The sequence below is a fragment of the Lycorma delicatula genome, chromosome 4 (genome assembly GCF_047948215.1).
Source record: "Lycorma delicatula isolate Av1 chromosome 4, ASM4794821v1, whole genome shotgun sequence".
In the NCBI taxonomy this organism is placed as follows: domain Eukaryota; kingdom Metazoa; phylum Arthropoda; class Insecta; order Hemiptera; family Fulgoridae; genus Lycorma; species Lycorma delicatula.
Window position 1 is genome coordinate 49748775 of NC_134458.1, and position 21502 is coordinate 49770276.

General features: G+C 36.7%; 1 protein-coding gene across 3 annotated transcripts in view; it reads right to left on the bottom strand.

Moving 5' to 3' along the window:
* Positions 1 to 21502, bottom strand: part of LOC142322848 (transmembrane protein 145-like) — a 60488-nt gene that overhangs the window by 16043 nt on the left and 22943 nt on the right. The gene's annotated exons all lie outside the window — the stretch shown is intronic.

Consider the following 21502-nt stretch of genomic DNA (forward strand, 5'->3'; position numbering starts at 1 on the left):
GGACAGGATGTTTGAAATTAGGACATCCTTAATGTTTTTGTTCCGAATTGCAACAAGTGCACTTAGAGAATCGGAACATATTAGCACTCTTCGCAATAATGTTCTGTGTGCCGAAGAGCTTGCTGAATGGCAGTAAGTTCTGCCGTATATACACTGGCCATATCTGGCAGTTTCCAATAGTGGGCCTCTCCATTTACATATATGGAGCATCCAACACCATGTTCGGTTTTAGAGCCGTCAGTATAAATTCTGATATGTTCTTCATAGTTACTGACGGTGGCTAAAAATTCCTGTTGGATGATTACTACCGGCTTCTTTTTTAATTTTTCCTGAGAGAGATCCAACCTTGTATTTACCGCTGGCAAAAGCCATGGCGGTATTTCTTTTGTGGAAATTACTAGTGTCTCAGGAATAGCAATTTCGTATTTTCTTCTTAATTCGTGGTACCTAATTCCGGCTGGTATGGAATAGGTAGCACGACGTTCATATACTGCAGCCATAGGATGATTCATGAAAAGTTTATTATTTATATGGGCAGGAAAGTCCCATATATTTGCGGCGTATCTTACCAAAAGGATCTCTCTTCTATAATGTAGTGGCAGTATTCCGGCTTCAGACAATAGACTGGTCGCCGGACTTGTGCGGAAAGCGCCTGTTGCATATCTTATTCCGCTATTGTGAATAACGTCTAACTTTCTTAAATGCGACTTCCTAGCGGATGAATATACAATACATCCGTAGTCTAATTTTGATTGAACCAATGCTTTATACAATCGCAATAATATCTCTTTATCTGAGCCCCAATTAATGTTTGATAAACAATTAATAATGTTTAGGGCTTTTTTGCATCTAATACTCAAGTCCTGTATGTGTAATACCCACGTAAGGGATTTATCCAATACTAGTCCTAAAAATCTCACGTTATCTTAATATTTTATTGGATCTTTGATGAGGAATTCTCTTCCTACAGAAGTGTACACAACACGTTTTTTCTGATGAAAATTGGAATCCATTATTCCTCGCAACTTCATTTAGAGCGTTAATCGCCCGTTGCAATTTGTACTTCACCATAGAAGTCTTGTTGCTGGCATACACAATTGCCAAATCATCAACATAGACGCTTTTGCTGATTTCTACTGGAATGGCTAATAACAATTTATTAATGGCGATGGTAAACAAGGTACCGCTCAACGGTGAACCTTGTGGTATGCCATTTTCCAACATTCTTTCAGATGAATATTAATTATTGACACGTACTTGGAAGGTACGGTCATTCATATAGTTGCTGAGCAATACTGACAGACTCAGTAAAACTGGCAGGTTGCCACGAATGCCCCATTCATGTATCTGGAGTATTACTCCATGTCGCCAGGTCATATGGAAAAGGAAACTCTAGAGAAGGAGATAAGATAATGGCCTCTCATATTATAAAGGCCTTACGAAGAGCTGTAGGTAAGCCGGAGTCAGTTGTCTTTGTGGTTCCCAGTGGTCCAACGGGCATCATAGTGAGAAAAATAGTAATATACATGATGAGGAAGGGTAAGACCTTGCCGAGGATGTTATTCCCCAGCCTGAGCGAACAAGGGAGGGCAAGGTCGAGGTCGGTATCAACAAGAAGGGGAAACCCCCCCCCCCGGTCGTTGAAAGTAAAACGGTCGTAGTAAGGGCCCCCGGTAAATCTTATGCCGATCTGTTGAAAACCATGAAAGAAAAGGTTAAGGTTGAGGAGGCCGGCGAAATACTGTCAATTAAACAGAGAAGAGATCAACAACTAGAGGTCCGAATTAGTGGGGCGCAGAAGGCGGGGGAGTTTTCCTCCCTGCTGAAGAACAGAGCAGAGGATCTCCAGGTGGATATAAGAACAAGAGGAGACCGCAGAGCAGTCGTTCATGTAAAAGACATGTTGGGCGACACTACTGAGCGAGAGGTCAGGGAAGCGGTAGAGAAGGTACTAGGACAAGGAGAAAATTTTCAGGTCACATCACTAAGGGAGGCATTCGGAAACACAAAAAATGCCACGGTGGTCACAAGTCAAAGGAATGCAACGAAATTAATTGCAGCAAGGCTGAGAGTAGGGTGGGTGAGTTGCAGGGCCTACATCCGGACGGATATAGAGAAATGTTATCGATGTTGGGATGTCAGTCACAGCAGAAGAGAGTGCAGAGGCCAGGACCGTTCAAACCTCTGCTTCAACTGTGGTAAACCCGGCCATGTAATTAAAGATTGCAAGGAGGCGACCATATGCCTGGACTGTGGAGCCACTTCACATAGGACCGGGAACCCGTGCTGTAACAAAGGTCATGACTAAAGTAATACTAGTTAATAATAACAAGAGCTTACTCTCTAGTGATTTGAGCATAGAAATAGCAGCTAGATACGAAGCGGACTTCCTGGTGGCCACCGAACCTAATGTGTATTCGGCGGCCAGAGAACAGTGGCTGACCGATGGGAACGGTGATGTGGCAATTAGAAAGATCGTTGGAAACGTGGATTATGATCTGTATGGTAGAGGTGACGGACTCATTGCTGTTGAGGTAAGCGATAAGATTATAATAGGTGTATATATCAGCCCTAACTGCAGCAGGGAATCTCTTAAGAACAGACTCCTTGAACTCTAACAAGTCATTATACGAGCTCGGAAGAGAATAGTAGTCCTTGGAGACTTTAATTGCGCCCAGGATACTATTTTATTAATGTCATGAACTGCCGACTTTCCCTTTCTGAAACCATATTGGTTATCATGTAATCCATTCCTGTCTTCTAATTCCTGGGATAACTTGTCGGCATCTGTGGTTCTTTTAGGTAAAAATACGGTTCGGGAAGCCTTCCAGCAGTCAGGGAAAACTTTGTGCAAGACACCAAAATTGGCGATGTCGGTCATCTCCCAAGGGACTTTTCTCATTGGTCCCTTGAGGATAGCGGCTTGAATGCCGTCAGGTCCCGGACTTTTTATGTCTCTAAGGCGGCCTATTGCTTCTTTGACCTCTTCTTGCGTGAATCTATATCTTTCACAGTCCGGCCATTCAAATCGGCAAGCATCTCTGACCGGGAACAAATCTGTTAGTTGTGCAGTTGCACTCTCCAACGTGAGGACGGGCAGACGTCGTCCGAACCTCTTCATAACTATTTGGTAAGCCCGCCCCCAGGGATCGGAGTCCAATTCAGAGCATAATTCCTTCCATCGGTTCCTTTTTGCACGCTTGATCATGTAGTTAAGCTCTCGCCTTGCCGCCGCAAATTCATTAAGTGCGGCTTCAAAAGGAGGGCCGCCTCCTGCTCGTAATCTATATTTCTTCCTTCTCCAGTACTGTAACCTGTTGCGCTGCAGGGCAATTTCTGGTGACCACCAGTGAACTGGATGCTTTCTGTTAACCGATTGGTGGATCCTGGCCGTTTCCTCTGTAATTATATTCTGCAGGACTAATGGTGTGAGCTCATTATTATTTGCCAGTTTAGCAGCAGTCCTATTGACAACCATATCAATTTGCCATCCGTTTAATCGTGGTGGTTTAGAAGAGGCATGGGCGGGAGCGTGAGAGCTGTCCATGACCAACAGGGTGGCACGATGGTCGTTGCCTGTGTCCGATTCGAGCACACACCAGTGGAAAGTGTGTGCGTCCCATCTACTATCAACCAATGTTAAATCGTGAACCGTTCTGTGTCCTCTTGCCTCGAAGGTATACGTGCCGTCGTTAAGACAAATAAGGCCAGTAGCCATCATCATTTCCGCGAAAATCCGACCTCTGTTGTTTGTGTATTGACTACCAGCTATAATGGCTTTACAGTTAAAGTCACCCATTAATATGACCCTTTTGGGTGCTTGTATTATTAAAATCGTAATTCTGTCAATATATGTATCAAAGTCCTCCAGAAGAACATTAGGACTAATATAGCCAGCAACTAAAACAAATTCGGCGAAAGTGATGGCAAGGATACCCTCCTCACGATGATACAGTTGCCACGGGCATCTATTACTGTAGCTCCTAACTGCTACATCCCCGGCAGTGTCGGTGGTCCAAACGTGGCGAGCAGCTTCAATTCTATTAGGCTCAGTTATAACCAATAAATCGACATCGATTTTCATGGCCGTCGCTCCCACTAAGTCAAGGGAGAGACGACTCCTGTTGGTGTTTGCCATCAGTAACTTAGGCATCGCCGCACTTCATGCCTCCGGCGCGGTGTGTTTCGCTGCCACAGTCTAAGCACTTCATGCCTTCTCTGCAGTCCCTAATTGCGTGCCCTTTCTCCCCGCAATTAAAACAGAGGGCAGACCTGTCGGGACCTTTGCAATCTATACTCCTATGCCCAGATGTCCAGCATCTCTGGCACTTGTCATTTTCTGTGCGGATATAAGCACGACAGTGTACCCAGCCTATTTTTATTCTGCTGGCGATCAGTTTAGTGGCAGTTCTATAGTTAGTAATTACAGTGGCATTGCGGGTGTCACCGTAAGCATGTCTGATAGATGTAACTCGGAAGGATTCAGAGGAGCCAGCTACCGCAGCAATAGCATCGTTAATCTCTCTTTCCATAGTGTCGGCATCCAGGTCTTTTATATGAACGACTGCTCGCCGATCCCCTCTTGTCCTCAAATCCACTTGTAACTTGGCGGTTCTGTCTCGAAGGGTGGTAGTGAAATGTGCAGCATTATCTTCACCCTTGATTCTGACTTCCAGCGCATCATTTCTGCCTTTCCTAAGGGACAATACTTCCCCGGCCTCATCCTTAGTTACTTTGTTTTTAACAGTTTTAAGTAAATCAGCGAAGGATTTTCCTTGTGCCTTCACTACGACTATTTTGCTACCCTCAACAGGAGGAGTGGCACGTCGTCTGGAGGTCGATCTGGATCTTGTCCGGGTTGTATCGAGCCTCCCAGGGACAACTAGGGAGACCATTGAGGCGTTATTCCAGTTCATGTATATTAGAATCTTTTTAATAATACTACCATGGGGACCGGTAGGCAAAACATATGTAGCATCTTTTGTCTTATCCAGCACTCGCCTTATCCCCTTTAATAAACATCTGGCCGTCTGTTTTTCATCTAGAGTCGAGTCGTAGAATATGGTATATTTGTTCTTTTGTATTTCATTCTCTTCTTGGTCTGTGATCATGGTAGTGACATCATGAGCTATCGTACCAGGTTTGATTTGTTCACTCGTGGCTCTTCTAGATTTTGGGATATCCACGAACTGGCAAGTATCCCTATGACAATCTGTGAGGGAAACAGCCTTAAATTTCCCCATAGCACGTGAGGACCATCTTTGCGGGAGTCTCTCGATTAGTTCTTCATCGTTAAGTTCAGTGTCTAAAATATCTGCCTGTTCCATTAAAAACATCTCGGTTTGAGTAGCCTGTGTCACCACAATTACTGGTGGTGACATCTCAGATAGGGCCTTCAGACCCATATAAATTTTCTTAAGTTCGAGCTCGTGCTCGCCGAAGTATTTGGTAAGTCCAGGGCCCATGTGCTGCTTTAGATCCATCATCACAAGACCAAGTTGGTATGTGATGCTACCTAGACTATTAGGATTGGACTCTTCCTCCTCGGAGGAGCCCTGCCTGAAACGCTTCTTGCCTTTTGAGTCGGCCACCTTTTTAACATTCGCGGATTTGGAAGTTCCAGCTCTTTGTTCAGTCATATCTTCTGTTGGGAGTGACCCACGACGTCTCATTGTCCACGGTTGTACTCCTTGGACAATTCCGCGTCCAACGAGTACCCACACGCCAAAATAGGGGGCCCCAAAATTTTGGGGGGGTCGGTAAAATGTATGTATTGAAAAATGAGGTCCAAAAATTTCCAAAAAAAAAAATTTGGGGGGTGGTCAGGGGGTAGGAAACTTTGTGAATCAAATTTGGGTCGAAGAATTTCAGTTCTGGGATCTATGGATCAGAAGATATGTGAAAAAAACTATTTCCCCTATATAATGCTCGCAAGGACTTTGGCTAAATTCATACGAATTAGTAAACTTGAATGGAAAATTTTCTAAGTGGTTGTTTACCAGTTAGAAATATGCATGTATTGTCCAGTTCGTTTAAATTAGAAAAATGTCAATAAAATTGTCTATAATATAACCTCAAATTTGGTTATTAACTTCGTAATAAGAGAAAGTACTCACGATAAATATATGTAAATATCTTCTCTGATGTCTTCATTCACAAAATAACACACTGTATCACTAAAACATAACTTAGTGTCCCCAAAATAAGCCAAAAAAGATGCCTTATAGTCACTTAAACCAAAAACATAAAAAACTCTTAATAACAAGGTAAATCCGCATCCAAATCTCTTAAAAATTTACAAGTATGTCCGTTATCCAAATCACGTAGATTCCCAAAAGTCCAAATCAATAAAAACGCCAAAAAACCAATCGAAAACACAATAAAACGCGGAGCTCAAATAGGCACGTCTTAACAGACGGAGTATCCTCACTCGACATTGAGCTACCAACCCTGGAGGTCCGTTCCGGTACTCCGGTGGAACCGGCATATGTCTTGGCAGAGAGCGGATGCGCAGTCTCTGCACTGACTCCAGGCCCCTACACACCGAGGTTTTCAGGGCTCCCATGCCCCGAAAAACATGGGCACCTTAACTACATGCTTGCCATCGCGGGGGGCATGTGGACAACGAAAGGCCTCCGTTATACCTGTAAATAACTTCGACCGTGGCCGCCACATCGCCAGCTCTAAAGGTGGTATCAATCGATGTCCATAATCGTTAAAAGTTTCGTACCTGCAGGTGGCCGCGAAATCCGGTCCTGAAGTTCAGCCTGTAGATGTAATTCGGCCGAAAATGAAAGTATCAGAGAACAACACTCGGAACCCCGTTAGCCAGCTATATGTAATGTACGTGAGTACAGCTGCTGCCGCCCTGGACGTGGAACGTAGATGTTGTGTTCCGGATGTGGGGATTATCTACCTCCGGGCACATTATTATATTTATTATTTTTTTTTTATCTGAATTTTTACGGGCATCGACTGCTAAGGTCATTAGCCCTCATCACAATCTTTAAAATAAATTACTATCACCATCTGGATCGTCATATGTAAGGGTGTAAAGGGCCCTTACATTTTATTTAAAAACACAAACTTCACAACAAACATTAAGACATAAAAGACAAGGACAATCACAAACACTTACGGGGTGTAAGGGCCCCAATATTAAAATTTGAGATAAGGTTCTCAAAAGACCATGAAATTAAAAATTCAACTTATCAATACCATTTCTTTCTTTATATATATATGTATATATATATATATATATATATATATATATATATATATATATATATATATATATATATATATATATATAAAACTACTGCTTAGAGAGTCTTTTATCACAGCTTTAAACTTTCATTTTATAGACTTTTAAGAAGTCCACTGGCGTGTAAAAATGCAACTATATTTTCTTCATTTCCATTATCCAGATCAGCACTAATATTATTTCTAAGACGGAACCTCTTTCTGAGATCCTCATATATGGTACACTCTTCTATTAGATGCTTGATTGTCAGTGTTTTATTACAAACTCCGCACATTGGTCTCACTTCGCCCGTTAACAAATATAAATTTGTTAATCGCGTGTGACCGATTCTAAGTCTGGTCACCGCTACTTGTTCACGGCGAGTCAACTTAAAGTCACTTTTCCATTTATAAGGAGAAGTTTTTACTGAGTTTAATTTTGTATTTAAACTCCTCAATTCAGCATTCCACTTGTTTTCTACTATGTTTGTTAGACGGTTTTTAACATCTCCCACTCTTACAGGAAATGCATCCAAATCATCGCAGACTGTTGCCTTTCTGGCAGCTTCGTCTGCGATTTCATTACCTGTAATACCAGCATGCCCCGGAGTCCATACAAATACGCATCGCTGTCCTCGTTGTTTTAGAACGTATAAAATGGACAGGATGTTTGCAATTAGGACATCCTTAATGTTCTTGTTCTGAATTGTGACAAGTGCACTTGAAGAATCGGAACATGTTAACACTCTCTCTTCGCAATTGTGTTCAGTGTAGCGAAGAGCTTGCTGAATTGCAGTGAGTTCTGCCGTGTAGACACTGGTCACATCTGGCCGTTTCCAAAAGTAGGCTTCTCCATTTACATATATTGAGCATCCAACACCACGTTCGGTTTTAGAACAGTCAGTATAAATTCTAATATGTTCTTCGTAACTACTGACGGTTGCCAAAAATTCCTGTTGGATGATCACTGATGGTTTCTTTTTTATTTCTCCTTGCGAGAGATCCGAATTTGTATTTACCGCTGGAAAGAGCCATGGCGGTATTTCTCTAGTAGATATTGCCAATGTATCTGGAAAGGAAATTTCGTATTTACTTCTTAATTCGTGGTACCTAATTCCGGCTGGTGTGGAATAGGTAGCACGACGTTCGTATAATGCAGCCATAGGATGGTTATTGAAAAGTTTATTATTTATATGGGCAGGATAAGCCCATATATTTGCTGCGTATCTTAGTAAAAGGATCTCTCTTCTGTAATGTAGTGGCAGTATTCCGGCTTCAGACATCAGACTAGCCGTCGGACTTGTGCGGAAAGCACCAGTTGCATATCTTATTCCGCTATTATTAACTACGTCTAACTTTTTTAAATGCGACTTTCTAGCGGATGAATATACGATACATCCGTAGTCTAGTTTAGATTGAACCAATGCTTTATACAATCTCAATAATGTCTCTTTGTCTGAGCCCCAATTTAAGTTCGATAGACATTTTATAATGTTTAGTGCTCTTTTGCATCTATCACTCAAGTCCTGTATATGTAATCCCCATGTAAGGGATTAATCCAATACTAGTCCTAAATATCTTACATTGTCTTTATATTGTATTGGATTATCATCAATTGTCAACGCAGGACTTTGATGAGGAATACTCTTCCTACAAAAGTGTACACAGCACGTTTTTTCTGGTGAGAATTGGAATCCGTTATTCCTTGCCACTTCATTTAGAGCATTGATCGCTCGTTGCAATTTGTACCTCACCGTAGAAGTCTTGTTGCTGGCATACACAATTGCCAGATCATCAACATAGACGCTTTTGCTGATTTCTACTTACTGGAATGGCTAATATCAATTTATTAATGGCAATGGTAAACAAGGTACCGCTCAACGGCGAACTTTGTGGTATGCCATTTTCCAAATTTCTTACAGATGAATATTCGCTACTGACTCGTACTTGGAAGTACGGTCATTCATATAGTTGCTCAGTAAAACTGGCAGGTTGCCACGAATGCCCCATTCATGTATCTGGAGCATTATACCATGACGCCAGGTCATATCGAAAGCCTTCTGAAGATTGTGAGGATTGTGAGACTCCGACACAATGTTTCCTTGTAATGAAGCTGTTATATATAACGTTCTCTAAGCTGATCATTTGATCAGTGGTAGAATGGTATTGCCGAAAACCTGCTTGATACGGTTATATCAGGTTTTCTTTTTCCAAAACCCAGACGAGTCGATTATTAATCATTTTTCAAATATTTTTCCCATAGCGCACGTCAAGGAAATAGGACGATAGCTATTGGGGTCTGTTAAATTTTTATTTTTCTTTGGTATTGGAACAACATGAGCTTTTTTCCACTGCTGCGGGTACATTCCATCCCGCCATATTTGATTATAAAGTTCTAATAATCTACGCTTTGCAGTGGTATTCAGCTGCCTGATCATATTATAATGGATTTTATCCGGACCAGCAGCTGTGTTATCTGATTTTTCCAACGCTTTCGCGAATTCTTCCATTTTAAATGGTACATTATATGAGTAATTATACTCAATTCTGAAGTTTAGTAGACCTTCAAGTTGTTCTTTTTTAGTACGAAAATCTTCTTCGTAGTTGGCCCTTCTGCTGGCCTTTTCGAAGTGATTGGATAATAGCTCTGCAATTTCATATGGAGTGTCTTTTATATCATCTTCATCTGGAAGGCTAGTTATAGGAGCAAAATCATTACGCCCACAAATCGCCTTCACTTTCCTCCAAACATCTGCTGCAGTAGTGGTTTTGTCGATGGATGACACGTATTGCTGCCAGGATCGTTTCTTTGAGTCTATCATAAGACGTTTTGCATACGCCCTGTATTTCTTAAAGGCATCAAGATTTTCTATGCTAGGACGCTTCTTAAAAGCGTTATACGCCCTTTTCTTTCTTTTTATAGCTTCACTTATTTCATCGTTCCACCATGGAACGGGTTTCTTTGTAAGTTTCCCAGATGTTTTGGGAATATATCTCGATGCCGACTCAATTATTGCATTTGTTATGGCGTCGACATCGTCCCCGATTACTCCAGTTGTTTCAGGGAGTATCATTCTAGCTGTGAAGCTCGTCCAATCTGCCTTATCAAATAACCATCTTTTAGAGATTGGATATGTTTTTCTTGCAATATCAGTTACAATTTGCACCGGGAAATGATCGCTTCCATGCAGATCGTCTATAACATGGAAGCTGTACCTCGGTGCTATCGATCCGCTTATAAGTTCAAGATCTATACAGGACGTCGATCCATCTCTGGCATTGAAAAAGGTTCCTGATCCGTCGTTTAAAATAATAAGTTCTGAATTCATCAGGAACCTTTACAGTTCTCTTCCACGGGGATCTACTCGATCTGATCCCCAAAGAAAATTATGAGCATTAAAGTCACCCACCAGTAAAACAGGTGGGGGAAGCTCGGAAATTAGTCTTGCTACGTCATCCTTATTCCAATCAAAATTCGGCAAGTATATGCTGCAGACAGTGACCTGAAGCGGACGCTTCATTCTAACGGCGACCGCTTGTAGGTTTGTGTTTAGAACAACCGCTTCGGTGGTAGCTCTAGTTGATGTTAATATGGCTACTCCACCTCTAACTCTTACATTTGGCAGTTGATCTGGCCGGAATATATTGAATCCTCTTAATTTAAAATTTCCATTTCGGCGGAAATGCGTTTCTTGCAGACATATACAAATCGGGTCTACATCATGTACCAAGCGTTGGAGCTCATGGATGTTTGAAAAACATCCATTGATGTTCCATTGTACTATCGACTTGCTGATTTTAAATTATATTATAGCCTAGGTTTTCCCTTCGGCCATCCTTTTTTTCTTTTTTTTCCATCTTACGAACAGCATCGTGTTCGTGGAGAAGGTCGTCGCCCGTAAAGCTTCCGGTCTCCGAATCGGAGACCACCGAAGCCGCCGACGACGACGGGCATGGATCGGCACCGGTTACAGGCGCCGATTGTGGGGCGGTAACTTGGCCGACTCCAGACACGGGGGTCGCAATGGTCACCGCCTGTGGAAGGGGGCGCACTCGTCCTCCCTGTGTGATATTTTGTGGCCTCTGTGGTTTAGAGGCCACCTCAGTTGCGGGAGGCTTTGCAGCCTCTATAACACACTGTTTCTTGTCATTAAGAATCTCGCTGAGACGGACTTGACATTCTGGTTTGGCGTCCGTTTTCTTTTCTGCAGGAGCAAGTTTCATTTTTACCGATTTATCTTCAGTAGGCTGTACCACTATCTTTGGCTTAACAAATTTTTTATTGCTGAAAGGTTTCATCTTGTTTTCGATGATCCTCTCAATCATGTTAGCCAAACTAGGCGCAAGTTTATTTATAATTTGAGTCTCATCTACAGCAATTGGAGCAGAACAAGGAACAGTATCCGCAGCCTGAGCATAAGATGTTGTTGCTCTAGGTTTGCGGGCGTTAACAATCTTCTTGGCTTCGATGTAGCTGACTTTCTGCACGGTTTTAACTTCCTGCACAGCTACTTCTTCTTTGTAGACAGGGCAATTCTTGGATCTACATGAATGCTGTCCCTTGCAATTGATGCATGTAGGGGGCTCTTTACACGGCTCTCCCTCATGCACCTCTTCGCCGCACACGCATATTTGCGTTCTCTCACATTTAATAGCGGTGTGGCTAAAACATTGGCACTTGAAGCATCGCATTGGTTGCGGGATAAATGCCCACACATCCAGTCGATGTATCCCCGCTCTAATCTTCTCCGGCAAGGTAGGCCGATTAAATGTGAGAACATGTGAGGCTGAAGGTAGGACTTCGCCATTCCTCCTCATGTTCAATCGGCGACACTCTATTACTCCCTGCGATGACAACTCCTCAACAATTTCTTGCTCCGTGCAATTTAGAAGATCCCGACAGACGACCACACCCCTTGAGGTGTTGGGCGTACCGTGGGGATCGACATGTACAGCCAGTTCTCCAATCTTTTTAAGCCCTAGAATCTTTTGAGACTGGTCATCATTTACAGTCTCAACATGAAGTCCCGTGAAGGTCTTCCTTATTTCTTTTACAGGGCCACCAGCGCATTTGGTTATCTCCCGAGCGATGAGAAAAGGACTCACCCTCGAGAAATTTCCATCCTCCTTTGTAATGACCAAATATTTGGGTTTCGGTGCATTACTACTCTTAAAAAAAGCTTTTTGTAAGCTTTTCCTAGCGTCAATCTCAATCTTTCTTGATTCTGCACTCTTTCTCCGTTTTGCCTCAGGCGAAACGGCTGGTTCTAGACGAGGGTGTTTACGTGAACCCTCTGCCACGTTTAGTTGTTCAACTTGCATAGAAGAACGATCCCTTCTGTAGTAAGGCTAGGCGCCGGGGTACACCCCCACTCCAGGGCTACCAACCCTGGAGGTCCGTTCAGGTACTCCGGTGGAACCGGCATATGTCCTGGCAGAGAGTGGATGCGCAGTTTCTGCACTGACTCCAGGCCCTTACACACCGAGGCTTTCAGGGCTCCCATGCCCCGAACAACATGGGCACCTTAACTACATGCTTGCCATCACGGGGGGCATGTGGACAACGAAAGGTCTCCGTTACACCTGCAAATAACTTCGACCGTGGTCGCCACATCGCCAGCTCTAAGTTTGGTATATGTCCACTTCCTAATCCATAAATTGTTCATATCCTGCAGGTAGCCAAAAAATCCAATCCATGAGGGGACCTGAAGGTGGAAACAGGTCAAAAGAAAAGCATATCCGAGGAATTTACTCGGAGCCCCGTTAGCCAGCTATATGTATTGTACATAAGTACGGCTGTTACCGCCCTGGACGTGGAACGTAGATGTTGTGTTCCGGACGTGGGGATTACCTACCTCAGGGCAAAATCTAGAATATTACTGTCAGTTTATTTGCATAACAATATGTGTAAATTTTCTCCTGGAATGACATTAGCTGATTATGATTTATTCTGGATTAAAAAGTTATTTAATTTTCATAAAATCGTTGCTCTTAATTTAGGAATGACTTGTACAGATGAGTTATTGGAAGTTGTCGGGAAAAATTGTAGGCTTTTAGAAAAAAAAAAATTAATATAAAGTCAAAATCAGAAATTTGTAAAACCAGGTGATAAAACATTAAATGGTTTAAAATTGGAATATTTTATTTCAGACAATGATCTGCGTCATTTATGTCACTGTAAGAATTTAAAAAGGTAGTAATGGATGACATGCTGATAATTCCATGCGTTGGATATATGGTGACTTATGATGGAATAAAAGATGTTGCTAAATCTTTATCAAAATTACAATATATCAGTTACACTGATGTCGGAATGATCGTCGATACTTTGGTAGATGAAATCGATGAATTAGCATTAATGCATATTAACGACTATCATTCAAAATCTAGTCATATACGTTCCATATCGAAATTATGTCCTAATCTACAAAGATTATGTCTCAGTCAGCCTATGTCATCGACAGATCGAAATGTTGTTAGCGAAATTGTTCAAACGTTACTCATAGTAATTTAAAATTATCTGCATAAGAAATTACGTTTTACCCTTTAGAAAAAAATGTTTGAAAACTTTTCTAAAGTTAAGGGTGTGTATTTAACCATTCTTTCTTTAAAGAATACGCAGCTTGTGAGTTAAAACGATTAATCCTTTTAGGAAGATTTTGCCCTAATATCGAAAATGTTCACTTAAACGAATTATCACCTAATATTTCTGATCTGTAAAATCTTCATTTAGCTGAAAAACAACCAATGCTAAGATTTTTGAGATGTTTACATTTATGCGGAAGAAGTTGGTTACCACATATTATACCGCATTGTCTCCGCCATGCTACACAATTAATTCAACTTTCCTTAATAAACTTCGATTATACCAGTATAATGTCGATTTATACTGTTAATAAAGTGCTTAAAGTTAATCCTTTGGTTAATTTAAAATGTCTAAATTGATTTTGTGGTTGTTTAATTTCATTTGAAACTATTGTAAAATTAGTATCTGTTTATCCTAATTTAATGCGTCTTGTTTGGGATCATGCAGGTAGGTTTAGATCCAGAAGATGTTTCAAATTTAATACTTGAAATGCAAAGCAAAAATATGATATTCAACTGATTGATACATTTTGATCCTCTTTTACCCTTTAATTCGACATAATATTATTGAGGTCATTCTCTGCATTCCGATTGTATAAATAATTTCAATTAAAATATTTTTGATAAGACTACATATAAATAGAAAACATTTTATTTTATATTCGTAAAAGAAATGACTGATAGTTTGTATTATTGTTGTTAGCTTCTTTTTTTTAAAGTACATCTCGTATATAATTATGTTTCTGTACTATAGTCTTTTAGATGATTAGGTAGATTTCATAAGAAAGCTACCTTTTGCAATGGGTACCATGACTCACTTCCGGAAAATGTCGACATATCTTCGCGTTTCATATCCCCCAGACCCCAAAACCACGGTCAGCTCAAACGTTTATAAGTACATTTACATATATTTCACTTTCTTGTGGACACTATAACTGCCGTAATTTTGCGCCAATCACTTCAAATTGTTCCTTAAAAATAGCTCGTCCCAAAATCTCGGTCGAGTTCGTTAACGGCCAAAATCGGACCATGGAGGTGGAAATGGGGGGCTTTTTTGAAAAAACGAAATATCGCTATACCTTTTTTATTAAGTAAAATATCGAATTCGTTTAAAGTTCCTATTATTCTTTGGATAAGGGCCTAAAACTTATCTAAGTAAAGTTTTTTAATATCAACCGTTGGCCCAGGGAGTTGAAAAAATGGGTTTTTGAAAACAAAAAAAGAATCATACCTCCCTTAACAGGCACAGCATCGAATCGGTTTAAAGTGATCGTTAGTCTTCTAAACATTACCTAAAACTTTTGTCTGAAAAAATTTTTGGTATGATTTTGGTATGATTTTTAAATTTTTGGTACCAAAATGTTGCTGAAATTGTAAGATGGAGCTTGTATGCTAAACATGCGAAACTTTTCTCACATGCAATCATTGTCATATTGAGTAAATATGAAGTTTCTCTTAAATTTAAGGTGGAAATTGTTTTTATCCCTTACTTGTTAGGGTCATGCACCCTCTGGCATGACAAAAGGGATTTTTTTTTATTTAACTTTTTTTATTTTGTATTCATTGTTGTAAATGGTCAGGCTAGTTTATACTCTAACTTGGCACTCATTGTTTTATATATATATATATATATATATATATATATATATATATATTATTATATTGTTATTTTTAATTTTATATTGTTTTTATATTTTTATAAATATATATATATTTTTATATATATTGTTTTTGTATTGTATTTTTTTTTGTTGATTTATTGTTTTTTTTATTTTTGTATTGTCAAAACTTGTTGCCATTTTAAATTGTTCTAAACTGACTGATTAATGATGTCTACATGTGCCTTTTTATCCTATTTATGATTAATTGTCCATCAGTCTGTATAACATTGCTAGTGATCATATGTCAAGCTGAAACAATTAATTCATTAAGTATTTATTGTAGCACCATCAAGATTTGATATGTGGTTGTCTCTAATATTTATTGTAAACTAGAAAATTTGGTATAAATTAAGACATTAGTGAAATGTGAGATTTCAGTTTAATTCTAAGTAAAATATTACATGTGCAATGTATTTCATTTTCTTCTGTAGCTCAAAATAGTGGTAATTAAAATAAAATTTAAAAAGTTAAAACAATTTTTTTATACTGAAATAAAAATCAGAGAAATACTCGCATTAAAAATTACTGCTATTAAACAACTGATATCATTCTTCTTTGCATTGTGCTAAAGACTTTCATTTGTTTGATGCTAAAGGAATGTCCAGTTCCTTTCAAAAATGTTTACTACAATCACTTTTTGAATCTTCCTTTGCAATGAATTCAATGTTTTCCTCAACCAATTTGAAAACTTTATATAATATATTTAAAGGCAATTCATATAAAATACTCTCATTTTCTTCATTTGTTTGATCATTTCCCTTTTGTCAATTCTAAAACTTCCTCATCATCTAGCATCATAGTTTGTTTTCTGTGTTCTCCACTTGCAAAACAAGCAGAGAACATCTTCCGATAACTGTGTTCTTATTTCAGCAATTTTTCACAATGTGGATTTGATATAGAGAAAGTTGCTTCTTTTTTAACCACCACTGGCCATAATTAATTTCTATAGAAATTTAAAGTTTTTAACTGTAATTCATCTACTGATTATTTTACATTGATGATCTAATTTACAGAACATTGATTCAGTATTAGTAAAAACTTATCTGATTACTAACCATTCATTGATGGCAATATCTAGCTTACCTTGAATAAGCAAATTATTTTGGGTATAATGAATACATGTGGCCTAATTACTTTACTGATAATTTAAACCTGCTTAAATTAAGGACCTACTACTACATGTTCTGATTTTTGTCTTGTTCTAGATAATGTAAATTTTTTTTATATAAACTGTATAACAACCCAAGAAAAAAGAAGTGAGTTTTTTAAAAACACATATTTAAGTTCTTTAACACTTCCATGTAGTGTTAATTTTGATGCGATAAATCTATTCAGTTTTTGTTAAAATAGAATGTGTAACTTTATGAGAAATAGTGTAAGTTTATTATATAAAATATATAATAATAGAAATAGTTTCTGTCTTCTGAAATAGTCTTTGAAGATTCATAGAATGATTACATAGGTTCAAGTGTGAGATAGCACTAAGCCTATTTTTTATTTTGAAAAAATCCTTGTTATGAGATATCCTCTGAAAAAATAATTATGCCACTTAAATTAATTAAATGCAAATAAACTAATAAGGGCTTACTGGCAACAATGGATTTTTTATGTTTGAACTTATAAATTATTTTATTTTATTTTTACAATAATTAATTTAAACATCTTTTTTATCACAATTAATAATTATGAAATTTTTTATTTAATTAATATTTTAGTTCAAAAACTTTTTTCCTACAAGATTATTTAAATTTTTACTAACTGTAAGGAAGTTTACATCATCATCAATGACTGCTTTCCCATATGTTAAATCCCATGAATGTGTTTTGTAATGTTTTTGGTTACTTACTGCTAACTACTGCCATATTTATTGAACTTTGTTGAATTCAAGAGTAAATTTCTGCAATATTAATAAAATATTTTTTGAAAACAAATTTCTGATTTAGATAAATTCGCATGAATATTTCATTTTAAACCTCATCTTAAAAAACATTTACTCATTCATTGGTCATAAGAATTATGTCTTACTCGACAACATTAATGTCTGTAAATAAATAAAAATTTGGTCAGGCTGGTCAAAAAGATTTCTTTTAAAGACTTTTATCAGAGAATACAATGACAGAAATTAGTGAATAACACTGACGTGCTAGGACACTATGAACTATTATGCATTTATGTTGCATTGTCAGCTTATATGAAAAACTGCAATGTAATCATTATCAGGAAAGAAGCTAGATATGTCAACCTCTTTCATGTTGCTTTGTACATGAAGAGGTGATGGAAGGTGATAATAGTTTCATTATTAAAAAAACCATAGCCAATGTAAAAAACAATTAGCTTCAAACTGAGCAGTTGATAGCTATAATTGGAAGAAAAAAAAAATAAATCATAACATTTACTATATGCTTTATAGATCACATCAGGAATGATATGCATGCTATTCCATGTGTAATGAAAAGGAACTGCCTCAGCAGAATCAAACAATATTGTGGAAAATCCTTGATAAAGATGTCATTGAAAAGTACAGATAAGTGACTGTACTCCATATTAATGTGTGGACATAAATATTTTATGAAATAATAGTAATGCAACTATGCAAAAGTAATGGAAAACAAAATGTTTAGCTAACTTAATAAAATGTTAAAGGTGTTAATTGCTAAATGTTTAAGTATTAAATGAAGTGTACAAAAAAAATAATATTTTTCTTATTATTTTTAAAAACTCATTGGCAGAATAATATTGTTTTTAAAGGAAATCTGTTAATTTTATTTTAAAAGAATCAGTTAATTAATCATAATGATACCATTAGGTAATTTAATAAAAATACAAACTGAAGTGTATTGAGGTCCTTTAATACTGTAGGCAAAGGTACTGTATATTGTCTCTTGAAAAAAAAAATTGTATTTGCTTTGATACAAATGAACTACTGTTATTTTCTTGGAATGTATATATACATTCCAAATGTTTATATATCACTTTCCTGGATATACGAATATATGCTGCTAAAATTATAACATGAAACTACACAGAGCAATCAAAAAAAGTTGAAAAAAGTAGATTTAAGTAAATTGTAAATAATCTTAAAAATAAAATTTTATTCCAATTCTCCCAAGTCCAAAAAAATTATTTTTATCAGACAGAATTTTTACATATGTACCTGTGTATGTATGTTGGCCTGTATTTTGTCTTATCCAAAAAAATTACAATAAAATTGTAAACCGTACAGTAGTCTCGCAGATATAATTTCTTCCGTTCAAAAATTTAACAAAATGGTACTGATATCAAAAAAGGTTAAGAGACTACATTTCTATTATCAAAATCTGTTATTAATTTAGAATTTTATTTAAAAAAAAAATACATGTTAATTATATGTAATAGACAATAGATATACAATAATAGACAATAAAAAATGTTTAAGAGTTCCATAATAATAAGCAAAAGGTAGAAAAATTTGTTATAAAACTCTTACCGACCCAATTTCATTTGCTGTTAAACAACAAATAAATGCTAATAGAAGATAAATATGTGACAGTAAATATATAATTCTCAAATTTAACCAAAATTGTGGTAACAATTTTATACTACCCTATTAATTATATGAGGTTAGTTTGTTGTAATACTAATTATATGATTGTCTAGTATGGAAAGTCATGACTGTTTATATATTTTAACCTGTGATTTTTTAAAATTTTTAACTATAACGTAATATTTTTAACTCTTGATGACAGCTTTCAAGTAAGCCAAAAGATCTACAGGTTATCTCAATGTGCTGGTAAGGTGGATTTTATTAATTGTTAATATTATTAAATTAATTTACATATCAGCAATATCATGTTCGAGAAATTATTATATATCTATTGTCTATTACATATACTTAACATGTATTTTTTTTAAACAAAAATCCTAATTAATAACAGATTTTGATAATAGAAATGTAGTCTCTTAACCTTTTTTGATATCAGTATCATTTTGTTAAATCTTTGAGCGGAAGAAATGATAACTGCGAGACTCTTACCATACGGTTTACAATTTCATTGTAATTTTTTTTGGATTAGATTTATGTATTAAGTAGCATTGACTGCTATGGTCAAAAGTAATTTACAAATGCAAACAACAAATAATGAAGCTGCCCCAGTATTGTTTAACTTCACTAATTTGTGTAACTGATTTACTAAAAATTATTTTAGTTGTTATTTATTCTTACTTTGTTCTCTCTCAATGTAAATTTTCAATTCCTGAGATGTTGTAAAATCAAGTTCTAAGAAATACAGTTGACTTCTTAGAGCCCAAAAATAGGATATTGTTCAAATTATTTAGTTTTACACTTGAATGTTGTGAAGGATATAAAACACAACTTTGCACGTTACACATACATACTTCAATGTAAAAAGGTTTGAAGCTAAGACAAATAATCAGTGTATACTACAAATAATCACTATACTATATAATAATTTTAGATTCAGAATCACTTTGCTGTGGAGTGGATTTCAAAATAAGCCAACTATGCTGTGGCCTAAAGCTATGTAGTTTAAGGGCACCAAAGTTTTTCAAAATATTACATTATGCTAAACTTACAAAAAATAACTAGATCTTACAGAAAGAAGAAGTTCTCTTAAAAGGATTTCTCTTAATATTTCTTCTTTTACAAAATATCAAAAGCTTCCTTTTAACCTGTCTTTTACTTCATGGCCAAATACACATGAAGCACTGCAACACTTTTAATACTTTTAGTATTTTTAGGTATTGCGTGTTGTCTGAGATAATTTTTTTTAAGTGTTGACTTAGATGATTCTAAACATAAAATGTTTGGAGTGTCGCTTTATATGGAAGTGAAACTTGAACAATCGGAGTATCTGAGAAGAAAAGATTAGAAGCTTTTGAAATGTTGTGCTATAGGAGAATGTTAAAAATCAGATGGGTGGATAAAGTGACAAATGAAGAGGTATTGCGGCAAATAGATGAAGAAAGAAGCATTTGGAAAAATATAGTTAAAAGAAGAGACAGACTTATAGGCCACATACTAAGGCATCCTGGAATAGTCGCTTTAATATTGGAAGGACAGGTAGAAGGAAAAAATTGTGTAGGCAGGCCACATTTGGAATATGTAAAACAAATTGTTAGGGATGTAGGATGTAGAGGGTATACTGAAATGAAACGACTAGCACTAGATAGGGAATCTTGGAGAGCTGCATCAAACCAGTCAAATGACTGAAGACAAAAAAAAAAACATAAAAAAAAAAATAGTGTTTGTATAACATGAGAATATCAGAATTCTGTATTAATAAAACTAATTTATTTTTTATAATATTGTCAGTATTACCGTAAACAAATTATTTCATAAGAAAAGGTTATTGCACCATGATTTTTAACAAATCCTTTATTGTTTAGATACATTTTATTATACCTTCTCCCACTAAAATCTTATTCTACTTCTAAATTGTTTAACTGGAGATTCACTTTTACTTAACTGAAAACCTTACTCTACAGTAGGGAGCTTTTTTCAGTATTTTTATTTTCAATGTATCCACTTAATTCCTGTACATTTCTTAGATAAATATTTCTAAATAATACCTTATTTCCAAATAATACATTCAAGAGAAATTAAAAAGAAATAATGACCAAATAAGAATAACTGAGACTTACAGGAACAGTATAAGGGAAAACATAAAATACATTAAAGTTATGAATAACAGAAATTAAATGAGAATACTTACAAAAAAATTTTGACCAGAGTGCAATGGCAAATAAATAATATATCAACCTTTGGCTCCACTCATATGTCAAATGTCAATCTAAAAAAATATATTGCTTTTTATCTTAAATCATTTTGTAACATTTTCAATTAAATTTGTTTTTGTACTGAAGCAGAGAATTATAAAAGCATTTATTATGTTAAACATTTTTTCTAAAAATCATATTTTCAAAAAGTTGCTTAGGAACTAAATTTTCTAAATAGATCTCAAGTATTTAATTTTTTTTCTATCATTTCCCATAATGTCAGAAAAATCAATGAAATT